A 13,349-nucleotide genomic window follows, 5' to 3' on the forward strand; every position below is an offset into this window, starting at 1 on the left:
TTCTGGGAAAGATTTTGCTCTGCAAAAGCTATGTTGGCTCTTATCTAAATACTTGGGTCTACCTTAACTCCATATTTTATTAGCTCACTGTTAGTTTTTATTATTGTATATTCATTCTCTTCTGCTCCATAATCACATCAGCCTCTTCTTTATTTTGCTCTGCAGGAGTCCTGACTCCTGCATACAGCTTGTAGCAATAGACTGGCTCTTCAGAACTGATGGTTTGAGCTGCTGCTACACACAGCTCAGGGCAAAATCCAGAGCAGCATCTTTGCTAGCCTTCTGCTGCCTGTTCGAGCTGACAAGGACCTGTTTATGAATGGTGCCTCTGCATCAGGTACTTGCCTGACTCCCACCGCACATGAGAGATAGGTGACATTTGTTCTTATGATAAGTGGGAAGACAGAAATCCAGGCTCCCATCCTTCAGGTATCAATCACTATGTATTTTTATTTTTTTATTTTTTAATTGAAAGCTTCATTTAAAAAAAACGCTCAGAAATTTTTTATTCAGCTGTGAAGAAGTTTGTCAACCTACAATGACTGTTTTTTTTTTTTTTTCCCTACCAATAACAAAAAGCAAGAAAAAAGCAAGAGGTGATTTCTGTTGTGTTGCCTAAGGGTGACTCTCATTGCATTTGTCTTAATATATAATATAGACAGATAGATACATTCTTAACATTTAGCCTATACCTGGTATGGGCAGTCTTTTTCACTGCTAGAAGTTTTGCTGCCATTGTAGCCAAAAGACAAACTTCTTAGTAGTTCACAACCTGTTGAGACTGATTTATTCTTTCCAATGACTGGCCCGCTATACTAGAGGCAGCATGCATCTCCTCCAGTAAGAAAAATCAAGGTCGAAAGCACACTAACAAAACTTGGTGTGTGTTGAGATTGTGTGTTTGTATCCCCATGTCCTCTTCTACTGATGCAATATATATCATTTCCAGGCAAAAGAAGCTTTAATGATAAACTGCACTACTCTTATTCTATTGTTTGGCATAGTTCTGTAACCGGGACTGTTAAATCATCAAGTAATATCAGTGCAGACCTAGATTTAGATCTTAACCACTAGCTAAAATCTGTGTTTTTCATTGCATAGACCATAGAACCTGCTTAGAACAGAAAAGAGACTCCTAAAAAGTTCTGGTTACCATGAATTAGATCGTCAAACATTTTTCCTGGCTTGGATGCAGGGTAGTACCTTTTATCTCAATTGAAATTATCATAGTTTGATCCTTGGCTTAATAGTGGTGTCAGTTTGGACCAACTAAATCAAGGTACAAGATCTCAACATGCACCAGTGCTACGTTAAGGACCAGTATTTGTTTATTTGACTTTGCTATTCACTGCAGATAAATTGTTGGCATTTGTGGGAGAAGAATTCGCAGGGAGCTTTGTGCTGTTTTGTGGGAAAGGAATTCACAGGTGGCTTCGTGCTGTTTCACATGTCCCTGAGTTACAGATAATGAGGAAAATAGCGGTAGAACCAAAAACTTGAGCAAGGATGAGATAAAGTAAATTGGCTACAGTGTTAAAGATGAGTTTTGGGCAGTGGCCAATTTCTGGCTGGCTCGGGGCGCGTGTCTGAGGGTCTCTAACCAATGGTAAGACAGATTCGGGCGCACGGACAGCGTGTGGGGCTACGGGGAAAGTATATGTAGTGGTGAAAAATGGCAATAAAGGCCCTGCTGTTGAAGAGCCATCAGGAGTCCATGTCGTGCATGCCTTCAATTGGTGACCCCGATGTGATAGGGGAGGAGCAGCGCGGCACAAGCGTCTGAAGGGAACCCAGCCGAACGAGTCAAGCTCGCAGCTGGACTGCAGCTTCAACCCTGGGACATCGCCTGAAGGACAGGTGAGCGGCTGGGCATTGATCAAGGAGCTAGCCTTTCGGCAGAGGAAGAGGCTACAGTGAAACTACTAACGCAACTCCTAATAGACAGGGGAGTAAAATCTGATCCGTTTGAGATAAAGCTATTATTGAAATTTTTGCGAAAACAAGGGTTCCCCTCAATGGCTTCCACAGTATTTGATGTAAAAACTTGGGACCAAGCGGGGGAAAAAATATGGGAAGCAGCGTCCAGTGGGGATACTAACGCTGCTGAGGTGATGACTATGTGGCGGCTAGTGACAGAGACGTTAAGATCGTGGCAGGCAGAAAAGGAATTACAGAACGCCGCTGCCCAGGCAATAAAAGCAGCCGAACCGAGATCGGAGCCTGCAAGGTCACCAGAGCGGTGCGATTTGATAGACCTGGGGGATGACAAGGAAGAGGGCCCCTGCCCGCTGAGCCCCTCGGCTCCCCCCTTGCCTGCCCCCATAACGCCTCCCTGCGGGCCCGAGCTTTCGGCCCGCGGGAACGAGGGGAGCTGGTGCGCCGGGGAGCGCTAAGGGACGGGGACCCGCTAGGAACGGCTTTCCCGATACAGGTGCGGCCCAACGGTCCAAATGAATATAATGCCTTCCACCGGGACCTAATTAAAGAATTAAGAAAGACTGTGACTACCTACGGGTTACCCGCACCGTTTACTCAGCCGTTGTCAGAAAACGTTACGGCCGGTCGGTTGTCGGTGCCGTACGACTGCCGCCAGCGCCGCCGCCCGCCCCGTTGTCAGCTCCGGGCACCCGCCGGCGGCTGCGGCGTTTCTCCGGTTTGGGCGCCCGCCCGCCCGCGCGCACCGGGCGCTGCCGCGTTCCGCCGGCCGCTGCGGCCCCGCGGCTCCCCGCTCCGCCTGCCCTCCGAGGCCGGGCAGAGCCGCGCCCCGCGACAGCCCCCACGGCCGCAAGCGCCGCCGCCGCTGCTATCCACCCCCCCGGCCCCGGTCCCCCCCTCCGCCTCAGCCCGCCGGCCCTTCTGCTGGCGCTGCGGGCCGCCGCCGGCAGCTCGGCCAAGGGTGTGGGTGGGTGCGCTGGAAAGGCAGCCCCGGCTCTCAGCAGTGAACACGAGCTCAATAAATCCCAGCGGCTGAAAAACGTTTTAAAGAATATGGTGCTGTAGGGGTTTCATTCCGCGTTGGAATTTCATTAGTATCTCTAGGAATCTTCTACCTGGCCGTGTCAAGTGGTGTGGACATGACTGCGGTTCTCTTCAAACTTGGTTTCAGTGAATCATCGCTGCAATCTAAAAGGGCTGCTGGTACAGGCACATTTCTGTTGGCATATGCTATTCACAAATTGTTTGCTCCAGTACGACTCAGCATTACTATAGTTTCTGTGCCATTCATTGTCCGATACTGCTGGAAGATTGGTTTCTTTAAACCTCCCACCCCAAATCCGTGATAACTTCTTATGGTTTTTATTCGCCCAACATGGGGCTCAAGGAATTTGAGATAGGATGATAGTTGAGAGAAGTAGCGGGCAAAACATGGACTGGATCTTTTTTATGAATGTAAGTGTTGTGAAGAATTTAAGAAAGCAGCAATTGTGAGGAATATGTTTCATATTAGCATGGTGAAGGGACGAGGGGTGGTCTGTGTGTCAGTTGTCCACCTTGTCAGTGTTGTGATGATGTTATGTTTATTTTGGTGTGGGGAATTCTTTTTCTTTTTGATGTAAGCGAAGTTTGCGAAGACTGTGATAATTGTAAAGTAAGAGTATATGGAATGTAGTGTTTACGTGGCAAGGTATTGGTAGCAGGGAGCCATAGGGGTGGCTTCTGTGAGAAGAATCTCAAAGCTGCCCCATGTTAGGTAAGGGCCCCGGTGCTGAACAGAGCCGAGCCAATAAGCGATGTTGTTTGAGCCTCTGTGAGAGCAGATGTAAGAAAGAGAAAAGAAAAGAAAAAAAAAAAAAGGGAAAAAAACACTGTGCCAAACAGCAGCTGGGAGAGTGAGAGGAGTGAGGAACAGCCTTGCAGGCGCCAAGGTCAGTGAAGGAGGAGGGGGAGAGGTGCTCCAGGCACCGGAGCAGAAGTCCCCTGCGGCCTGTGGCGAGGACCATGGTGAAGCAGGCTGTCCCCCTGCAGCCCACGGAGTACCACGGTGGAGCAGGGTTCCGCGCTGCAGCCCCACTTGCCACGGTTACCACCGTGGACACCCTTTCAGCAAGAACCAGAGAGAGTGCCAGAGTAGATGCCTCCACAGTAACAGATGCCACGTTGTGGTGTACTCACATTCATAAAATTCCATTTAATGTCAAAGGACCAATAGCGAATGACTGTAGTGTATTGCTGCTAGGATGATCAAGTACAACTTTGACCAGATTGTTTGTTTTGCCGGGGATAATTGATGTCGATTATAATGGACAAATCCAAACTATGGCTTGGACACCGTCTCCACCATTGTCAATACCAAAGGGAACTAGAATTGCTCAATTAATTCTTTTCCGAGCAGTAGTCTGCAGGACTTGGTTCAAGAACAACTCCAACAAGGACATATTGTTCCGACAAACAGCCCATGGAATTCACCAGTGTTTGTTATCAAGAAGAAGAGCGGGAAATGGAGATTACTGCATGATTTGTGACGAATCAATGCAGTGATCGAGGACATTGCAGCCAGAAAATAAAAAAAAAAAAAAAAAGAGAAAAAAAGAGGGACAAAAAGGAGAAAAAAAAAAGGAAAAAATAAAAAAAAACAGTACCTTTGAATATTGCATCGGACTCGCAATATGCTGTAGGTGTTGCTCAGCACATTGAGAGGGCACATTTGAGACATATCCCAAAGGAAAACTTGTTTCTAAAATTTAAAGAGCTGTTATTTTTGGTAGAGCAGCGAGTGCACCTGTATGGTATTATACATAAGCAGAGCTGCACCATGTTACCTGGTATTTTTGCAGAGGGCAACACACACGCTGACCAGCTGACTAATATGACCCTGACTGCCCTGGTGCCTAAGGTGCTGGAGCAAGCTCGGTTATCCCATGCCTTTTTCCATCAATCCGCCAAAGTCTTGGCGAAACAATCCACTATATCAGTCACTGACGCCAAATTGATTGTCCAAACATGTCATGACTGTCAACAACATGTTTCGACCCCGTCTTTAATTGTAAACCATAGAGGTCTACGGTCCTTACAGTTATGGTGGACCGATGTAACGTATATTCCAGAATTTGGTCACTTGAAATATGTTCACGTATCGCCATGTCCAGGCTCACTTCCGTGTTGCTTTCGTGGCACTAGGCATCCCAAAAGAAATAAAACCCAACAGTAGCCCCGCCTATGGCAGTCACTCCCTGCAAACCTTTTTTCAAACTTGGGGTATCCGACACGTCACAGGCATTCCTCATTCCCCTACGGGTCAAGCCATTGTTGAGCGCACACATCGCACCTTGAAAACACTGCCAAATAAACAAAAAGGGGGAGACACCCAGGAAACACCACAGAACAGGTTGGGAAAGGCACTTCACGTAATGAATCACCTATCATTACCCTTTCCTCACAAAGAGGTACCGCCCATAGTAAAACATTACAAAAATATGAATTCCGCACTGTCACGGGTGCCACGGTCAGAGCAGGCCTTAGTAATAGTAAAAAATTTAAATACAGGTCTTTGGGAGGGACCCCAGCCTCTAATAACTTGGGGTCAAGGGTATGCTTGTGTCTCCACAGGTCACGGACCAAGATGGGTACCAGCAAGGGGGGTAAGGCCATGGTTGGTCTCCTCCTCACAATCACCGCCGTCATCGGTTATTGCCAGCCCTGGGTCTCCATCCAACCACGCCGCAACATCTGGGTCACCCTCGCCAATATGACAGGACAAGAAGCGATGTGCCTGTCCCGGGCTAGTGCTAACGATCCATTCACGACATGTCTGGTGGGGAACCCAGCAGATAACAAAGACTGCACTGTCTACTTGCCGCAAGCGCCCCTAGAGCCACAGGAATTAGACATCCTGGGATGTGTAACAGCAACAGCATGTGTAAGGTTTAATTGCTCAGGCAAAAAAACAAATCATGAAACAAATGGCCAACGCCACACGGTCCTTATTGCAATGCATCTCTTTGCTGTAATTATACAAAACTTTAATAGCATCCTTCCTTGCGCCAGGAGCCGCTCTGCTCGGCTGTGGGATCGACTGTGGAACGGACGCCCCTAGGTGCACCCCGAGCATTTTTTCCTCGGAGGGGTCTCCACTGTCAGCCGCTCTCCACGGGAGCAGACAAGGACCTCCTGAAGCCGCACACAAATTATTTTAAGTGATGTTTTCTTGTGGTATGAATGAGAAGTGCAAGAGGCCTCTTTGCATGATTGTGTGATTGTGCTGTGTGAGTAAAAAGCAGTATCGCTGCAAAGCAACATTCCTAGCACTTAGTGGCTTGTTGACTGATATAGATTCTAGTAGGCACGCTACTTTACAATCGTAGCTCTGCATGTGATTTTCACCCTGTTGCTTATTGTACCTTGCTTATTGCAGTGTCTGCGGTGATTGATAGAAAAATCTATAGAAAGCGTTTGGTTGATTGAAAATAAAAAAGGGGGAATTGTGGGAGAAGAGTTCGCAGGGAGCTTTGTGCTGTTTTGTGGGAAAGGAATTCACAGGTGGCTTCGTGCTGTTTCACACGTCCCTGAGTTACAGATAATGAGGAAAACAGCGGCAGAACCAAAAACTTGAGCAAGGATGAGATAAAGTAAATTGGCTACAGTGTTAAAGATGAGTTTTGGGCAGTGGCCAATTTCTGGCTGGCTCGAGGCGCGTGTCTGAGGGTCTCTAACCAATGGTAAGACAGATTCGGGCGCACGGACAGCGTGTGGGGCTACGGGGAAAGTATACGTAGTGGTGAAAAATGGTAATAAAGGCCCTGCTGTTGAAGAGCCATCAGGAGTCCATGTCGTGTGTGCCTTCAGGCATTTACTCTTGGACAGAGGATTTCTCATGGAAAAGAAAAACATTTAAGGGGCTCCAGGCATGGTTCAAACGTACCCCTTCCCAAAAGGAGATGCAGGTTGACCTTCTAACTTCAGATACCATGGGGAGCAAGGCTTTCTAACCAGAAGGTCTGCAACAAACCCTTATTCCAAGAATATTTAAAGTGATGAGAAAATTATATCAAAGTAGATCCAGGACAAATCCATAATTCCTATTTAACATCAAAACACAAAATAAAATTAAAGTTTCTCAAAGTGTTTGCACCACAGACTCTTTCCTCGAAAATGAAATACGTTGTGCTGATTTTGTATTTTATATATTTTTAAAAATCAAATATATTAGGGAAAATAGCAAAAGAAATTTTAGTTAAATGAACACATCTTGACATTCCTGTCTGTTGCCTAGATTCTTTAGCACTTTTGTTTAAGGTACACACAGAATGAAGGTGTCAATACATTTCATAAAGGAAATGTTGAAAGGCAACATTTTTCATAAGTGTTATATTTTGACATTGTCATTTCCTTTCTTTTAGCCAAACGTGCTAGTGTATTTTGTCTCCATAAAATAAAATTTTTGGTGAATTTTGTATAGCTTGTAAAAAAAGAAAAGAAAAAAATAAAAATCTTGCAGAATCTTTCTCCTCCTTTCTTTCCCCAGGAAGTTTAGACTGGAAATTTTTTATGTCATCGTTAAATGGAAGTACAGGTATGGATTTCCACAGGGTTTGCACATTCTTGGATCCCACAATTATGTCCTTTAATACATTTCTCTTGTCTTTCGTTTTCACCTTGGGCATACTTTTCAAACTTATTCTGCCACTTTAAAAAATTATTGCTCCTGCTTTCAATTAATGCAGTAATGGGTTCTTGGATAAACTAGTACTATAAGATGGTGTCCAACATTGCTGTAAACAGAGTTTGCTCATTTACCTGTGCTAGGAAAATTCTAAGTTCACTTCTAAAGTACTAATCTGAAACAACACCAAAACCCCAACCCTGAAGCCAAACACTTGCTGAAGCTGATGGGCTGGGGATGGAGACAGAGACTGGGAGAGAGGGGGAGCAGGGGAGAGTCAAGCTGGGTTTCGGTCTACAGAATGACTGGAAATGTGTTGATTTTGGTTTTATGGTGGACAAGCCTAGATCCTACAAAGATATTTTTACTTGTTTAAATAATTAAAATAATATATAATATACACTATAATTATCAATAATAATAAAAATCCTTGCTTAAATACTGTACAACACTTTACTGAAGCCAATTATCCCATCTGGAGTGTGTAAAGTTAAGCACGTAAATCAGGTTTTGCAAGACATGGACCATTTCGACATGTCTTTTGACACCTGTGGTCCCACATGGAAAACTCTGTAGAAAGGTTCTTCACCTCACCAACCTACTAGGGAGGATTCTCCATGTTTCAGTGAGACATTGAGTGAGTTGTGGATGTCAGTTGCTTAGAAAATGAGATTTAGAAGTTTCCAAATATGATAACAATCTGTTATACCACATAGGAGATTGAAAGCATGACTCTAAGAAAGATGACTATGGTAAACATGTAAGAGTTTAATTTTCAGGTTATTAAAAAGCAATGGTTATTTAAGATCCTTTATGACTTGGATATGTAAGAAGTTCATATTTTTGACAGGACAGTGAGAACTCCATTCCTGTCAGTACTTAACTATATATTAAGCTTTGAGATGCTCTACAACATTGTTAAAATTTGTTCCTGGTATGAATATGAATCTAGACTTTTATTTATTTATTTATTTATTTTCTGTTTATTTGTTTGTTTTTGTTTCATGAGCAGAAACAGCTTTCTCTATCAGTAAATTTTTTGTTTCTTCAACTTTATGGAAAATCTGAAAAAATCAATGAGGCAAGTACAATTTTACCTGCAAGGCTGCTTTTGCCTTCTAAACAGATACGTACTTATTTCTTTCCTAAACTAAATTAAAGTTTCAGATTTCAACTACATGTTTCAAAAAGGACTCCACCTTATCAAAAATAGCAAGGTTATTTTCTACAGTTGTATAAGTCTTAGACTGCTTTTGTGCATACGGAACATGAACGGACAGTAAGACCACTTTAACTTTTACATTGAGAAAAAGACTTAAACTCGTAGCTTGCATTTCTTCAACATGAAGACTGTTGAAATGCACTGTGCAAAGCAAGGTTCATATACTAAAGGGGTAGAAATATGGCATTTTGAAAGACAACTTTAAGCCAATCACATAAAACTTATATTTTGGAAAAGAAAGCAAGAAAAAATAAGGAGTAAATCTATTAATTATGTGAGAGCCAGGAAAGAATTAACCTGTGCTTAGTTATAGACTTTAAAACATCTCAATAGATGTCAAATGAAACAGAAAAGCTGTTTAAATTGCACCTTAATTCTTGTTTAAGAACTCTCCAGCAACAATTTAAATCAGAATGTTAAAACTGTTATAGTATGTTTGAAATTAATTTTGCCATTTTAATAACTCAAAGCTATCTGTAAATGCACAGCTAGCACATATCTGTGACATTAGTAAAATCATGAAAAGAACATTACGCATTAAGTTTGCTATAAGTATACATTTCAATTGAAACTTTAATATGCAGTCTTTGAGCATTATTATACTTTTAAGACTAAAAAGAACTGTAATAGGAGTTTTAACAAGATGGCACTTCTTGGGCTTCTTATTTTAAAATAATCTGGAACTGGGTACTTAGTTCACAATCTACTGTCATCATGGAACTCCATGACATTGGAATGCAATAAATTGAATCAGACTAGGCAGGATCTACATCAGACATTCTAGGTACATATAGAGAAAAACAGTTACTGAAATACTCTTAAAAGACAGACATTGGATTTTCCCCCAAATATAAAAAAAATCTATTGATATGGATACATACTTTCATCTCCTCGTAGATACCTGCAATATACTGAGAATGTGAAGTCACCGAGCAGTTCTTAAGAAGAATTTCTAAAGAGTTTTGTAAATGGACATATGTCATTGCTGCAGTTATCTTCCCAGGAAAAGTGAAACATTTCTTAGCAGAAGGCTTTAAGGAAGTTCAGTTTGTAAAACGCAGTAACTTTAAGAAATGAGCTGCATTATCCTCTCTAATCTTTTGATACATTCCAAATTAATACTAATTGAGAAAACTAAGAAAAAAGAAAGACAAAGCAAAACATGGAAAAATACGTTCATTAGTTTTAAAGAGGTCCTTTTTGTATTTCAAGGTTCCTTTAGAACATCTAATATCAATTGTTTTTGTTATAGCTAGGTTTTATTACTATCTACTTATAACATGAAATAAATAAAACAGATGATCCCTACATACTGCATGTTGGAAACATTTAGGTTTCATTGGTAATTAAAATAACACAGTAAAAGATCATTTGGTCAAATCATTTCCCAAGTATCCTTACAAAACTGTGAGTTAAAGAGTAAGTATAAAAATAGGAAGAAAACCACTGTTCTTTATCGCTACTTCAGTAGTTCAAGAAATGCCATAAATCCAAGAGTCTCGGAAAAATAGCACATTGTATTTTAAAGCGGTAAAAGATTCTGTGCATTCTACTCAGAATTAAAAGTGGATAATAAAATCTTAATTGAGAATGATTCAGAAAGTAAAAAAGTAGAAATATACTACAAAACATAAGCATGTATTTCAAATTAAAATGTATTGAGTATCAGTGCAGCATCAACTGGAATTTTGTGTGGCTGCATATGCATATCATAGAAATTTATTTATCTTCTGCTTTATGTTACCAATAATAATCACATTCAAATTTGATTCATTAATAATCTAAGATAATTTAGATTGTGCTTGTTGGAAAAGAATTCGAGAAAAATAAATTCCTTCCAAACAGAAACTGTCATATTGAACCCTGTAGGTACACACTGTCATACCCAATGATCAGTACATTTAAATACTTTTTGAATGTTTTCTGAGTTTCTTTACGTACAAGTAGATTCACAGGTATTGAAAGGAAAAAAAAACTTAGTGTTTTCATCAGCAACTCAAAATATAAGGTGATTTCTGGCACCTCTGTTTATAGGCTTAGCTAAATAGCAAAGCTGATGGTTTTCTATCTGCAAAACAAGTTAATGTTCTAGTCGCCATAAATGATAGATGCTATCAGCAACTCATTCAAAAGATCAGTTAGCCATTAAAATAGTCAGTTTTAACTCAAAATGTTGCCTTCACAAATGATACGCATGAATTGGCTATCTTCTAATCACACAATAACCATTAGCCTCTCCCAAAAGTCTTCATACATTTGGGGCTGAAAAAGAAAACATACAGAACAGCACAAAACAATTTCCTGAACAAACAAGAGATTCCATCTTCCGCTAAAACCTGCAATATCTCTAAAGGATTTTGAGATAAATGGACTCTTAGGAACAGGAAAGAATAGGAATAAGATTTGTTACACACTTGAGAAATACAGTCAACAGGCTCTGTTCCTACCTGAGAAGAGAGCAGATCCAATCATTCAACTCAAAGACTCCGGATTCTCTCTGGTGTAACTGGAACAGCCTTCACTTTTAAGAAGCTATAGCCTCTCAGACAGGAGGAAATCTGGCACCATCTTCCATAAAATGCACACGCATGCAAACATGAGAAAGAAAAAAAGAGTCAACCCCAAAACAGTCAACAAAGGACAAAAATACTGCCTGCACCACAAATCCATCGGTTTTCTGATCCCCTGTCTGAGAAGCTTTTATTGCTACCTCTAAAATGTAACTCATCTGAGAAGGAAATACACCAGTGTACAGTCATCTTAGTATGTTTTTTTTTTTTCTTTTCCAGATGTAGTCAATGATTGCAGTATAGTTTAGGATCTCTTTCCTGGTTCTAATTTTCAGTGAAATTCATAGGTCAGTTTGATTCATTTCCTATCCCTTGAAAATCAAGGTACAGATTTACTCTTTACAAAATCAGTCAATTTTTGTTTGTTTTTTTTGGAGCAGAAAGACAGCATTCTTTACGATACCTGATAATAACCTGGCTGACGTGATATTTCAGAGCTTTATGTCTGTTTGTATTTTTATTTTTTATTTTTTATTTTTTATTTTTTATTTTTTATTTTTTATTTTTTATTTATTATTTATTTTTTATTTTTTATTTTTTATTTTTTATTTTTTGTTTGTGTGTGTGTATTTTTTCCTTTTCTCACCTGCTTCAGGGTCTAGTCCTGCAGTTATCAGGCAACAAACCCATGTATTTTTACGGGTTCAGTTGTTCAGTCTGCATCAGTCTCCTTCAAATTGAATCTGGTTTTGTAAAAATACAGGAGGTCTAGCGTTCATGTCAAAGGGGCATAACTAATTTTTGCAGGCCTTTTCTTTCAGCTCTTTGACCTGAGCTCAAGGACTAGCTGTTTTTGCCATTTTCAAGTTAAAACTTGCATTAATATAGTCTTTTTCTTATGCAGTTTTTGCAAATTACTAATAAATTAAGGACATCTTGCAACTTGCAGACCAGAGTCTTGCCTTTTGGAACATATTTCTTCTCACCTTATAATACTGTAGATAAAAAGTTTTTTTTGTTTGTTTTTTGTTGTTGTTGTTGTTGTTGTTTTTCCCTCAAAACTTTTCTAAAGCTACAGTAAATATGGAATAAATTAGTAGCATTGCTGATGCCAGTTAGGACTAAATCATTCTTTGTCATCACAGTGCAGAAGACCTGAAAGGCAGTGAAGCTGAGAATTAATAGAATAATGAGAACAGAAGAGCTGTAAAATATATTATCTGGCAATCTGTCCACAATATCCTCAGAAGTACTTGCCAGAACTGTATCTCAGATCCATACCAAGCCCATTTCAAGGATTTTAAAACACACTCTTTAAGCATAGGTGAAATACAATTGTTTTTAACATGTTTGCAGTGCCAAATTGCTGCTCCACTCTTCTAATTTAATTCTCGTTTTATTCATATTTTATTCCTGATTCATTCCTTATTTACCTTATCATAATTATGCCAATGTGTTTGTTTGTGGGTGTTTTCCTCTGTCACAAGTCTAAAATTGATAGATATGAAATTTTTGTCTTTGTTTTCTTTTGGAAGACATCTGGAGCTTATGAGATATCTTCTGTCCCAGCTCGCTAATACTTTGAGGCTACACTTTGAGTGTATACACTTTGCATTTTTCAATAAGACCTGAGACATAAAACCCATTGGCTTCTTTTTGTTACCTATTACCTACTCTGAGATGTAGGACTGTAACACATCATCGTAAGCCTCTTTTTAAACTATCTACTATGTCCCTTTGCTCTGAGATGAAGTTTTGCAATGGAAGTGCATTCATTTTACAATCAGTTGTGCTTCTGCTTGAATTGCTTCCCTGACTCCTGTCATGGACTACCAAGCTATCAATGTCCTTTTATTCTCACTAATACACCAGTTTGTCCAGTGGCTGACATAACTTCTGTATTTCTGGAAAGCAGCTTTCTTCAGAAATCCTTCTTTTTAAAGGCACTACCTTTTCCTTTCTCAAATATTGCTTATGTTGCGCTTTCATTAGTCTGCTGCCTTAAACTGGAAATAAA

General features: G+C 40.5%; 1 protein-coding gene and 1 long non-coding RNA gene across 4 annotated transcripts in view; one reads left to right on the forward strand and one right to left on the reverse strand.

Moving 5' to 3' along the window:
- The window catches only part of ASIP (agouti signaling protein), a 73,261-nt gene extending 59,934 nt beyond the window's left edge, over positions 1–13,327 (reverse strand). Inside the window, exons 1-2 of one of the 3 annotated variants that reach the window (XM_080558347.1) lie at positions 12,766–13,327; positions 11,270–11,390 (exon numbers count right to left, since the gene is read on the reverse strand). The gene's annotated coding sequence lies outside the window, so the exon portion shown is untranslated. Of the gene's footprint in view, positions 1–11,269 lie in introns of all 3 variants that reach the window. The other 2 variants (XM_080558346.1, XM_080558345.1) reach the window with 2 other exon arrangements.
- LOC308178989 lies at positions 1,615–6,396 on the forward strand. Its single transcript, XR_013940094.1, has 2 exons — positions 1,615–1,857; positions 5,548–6,396. It is a non-coding gene; the product is annotated as an uncharacterized lncRNA (long non-coding RNA).
- Positions 13,328–13,349: the final 22 nt, after the last annotated feature.

This window comes from Anser brachyrhynchus (assembly GCF_964034855.1).
Source record: "Anser brachyrhynchus genome assembly, chromosome: 16".
Lineage (NCBI taxonomy): Eukaryota > Metazoa > Chordata > Aves > Anseriformes > Anatidae > Anser > Anser brachyrhynchus.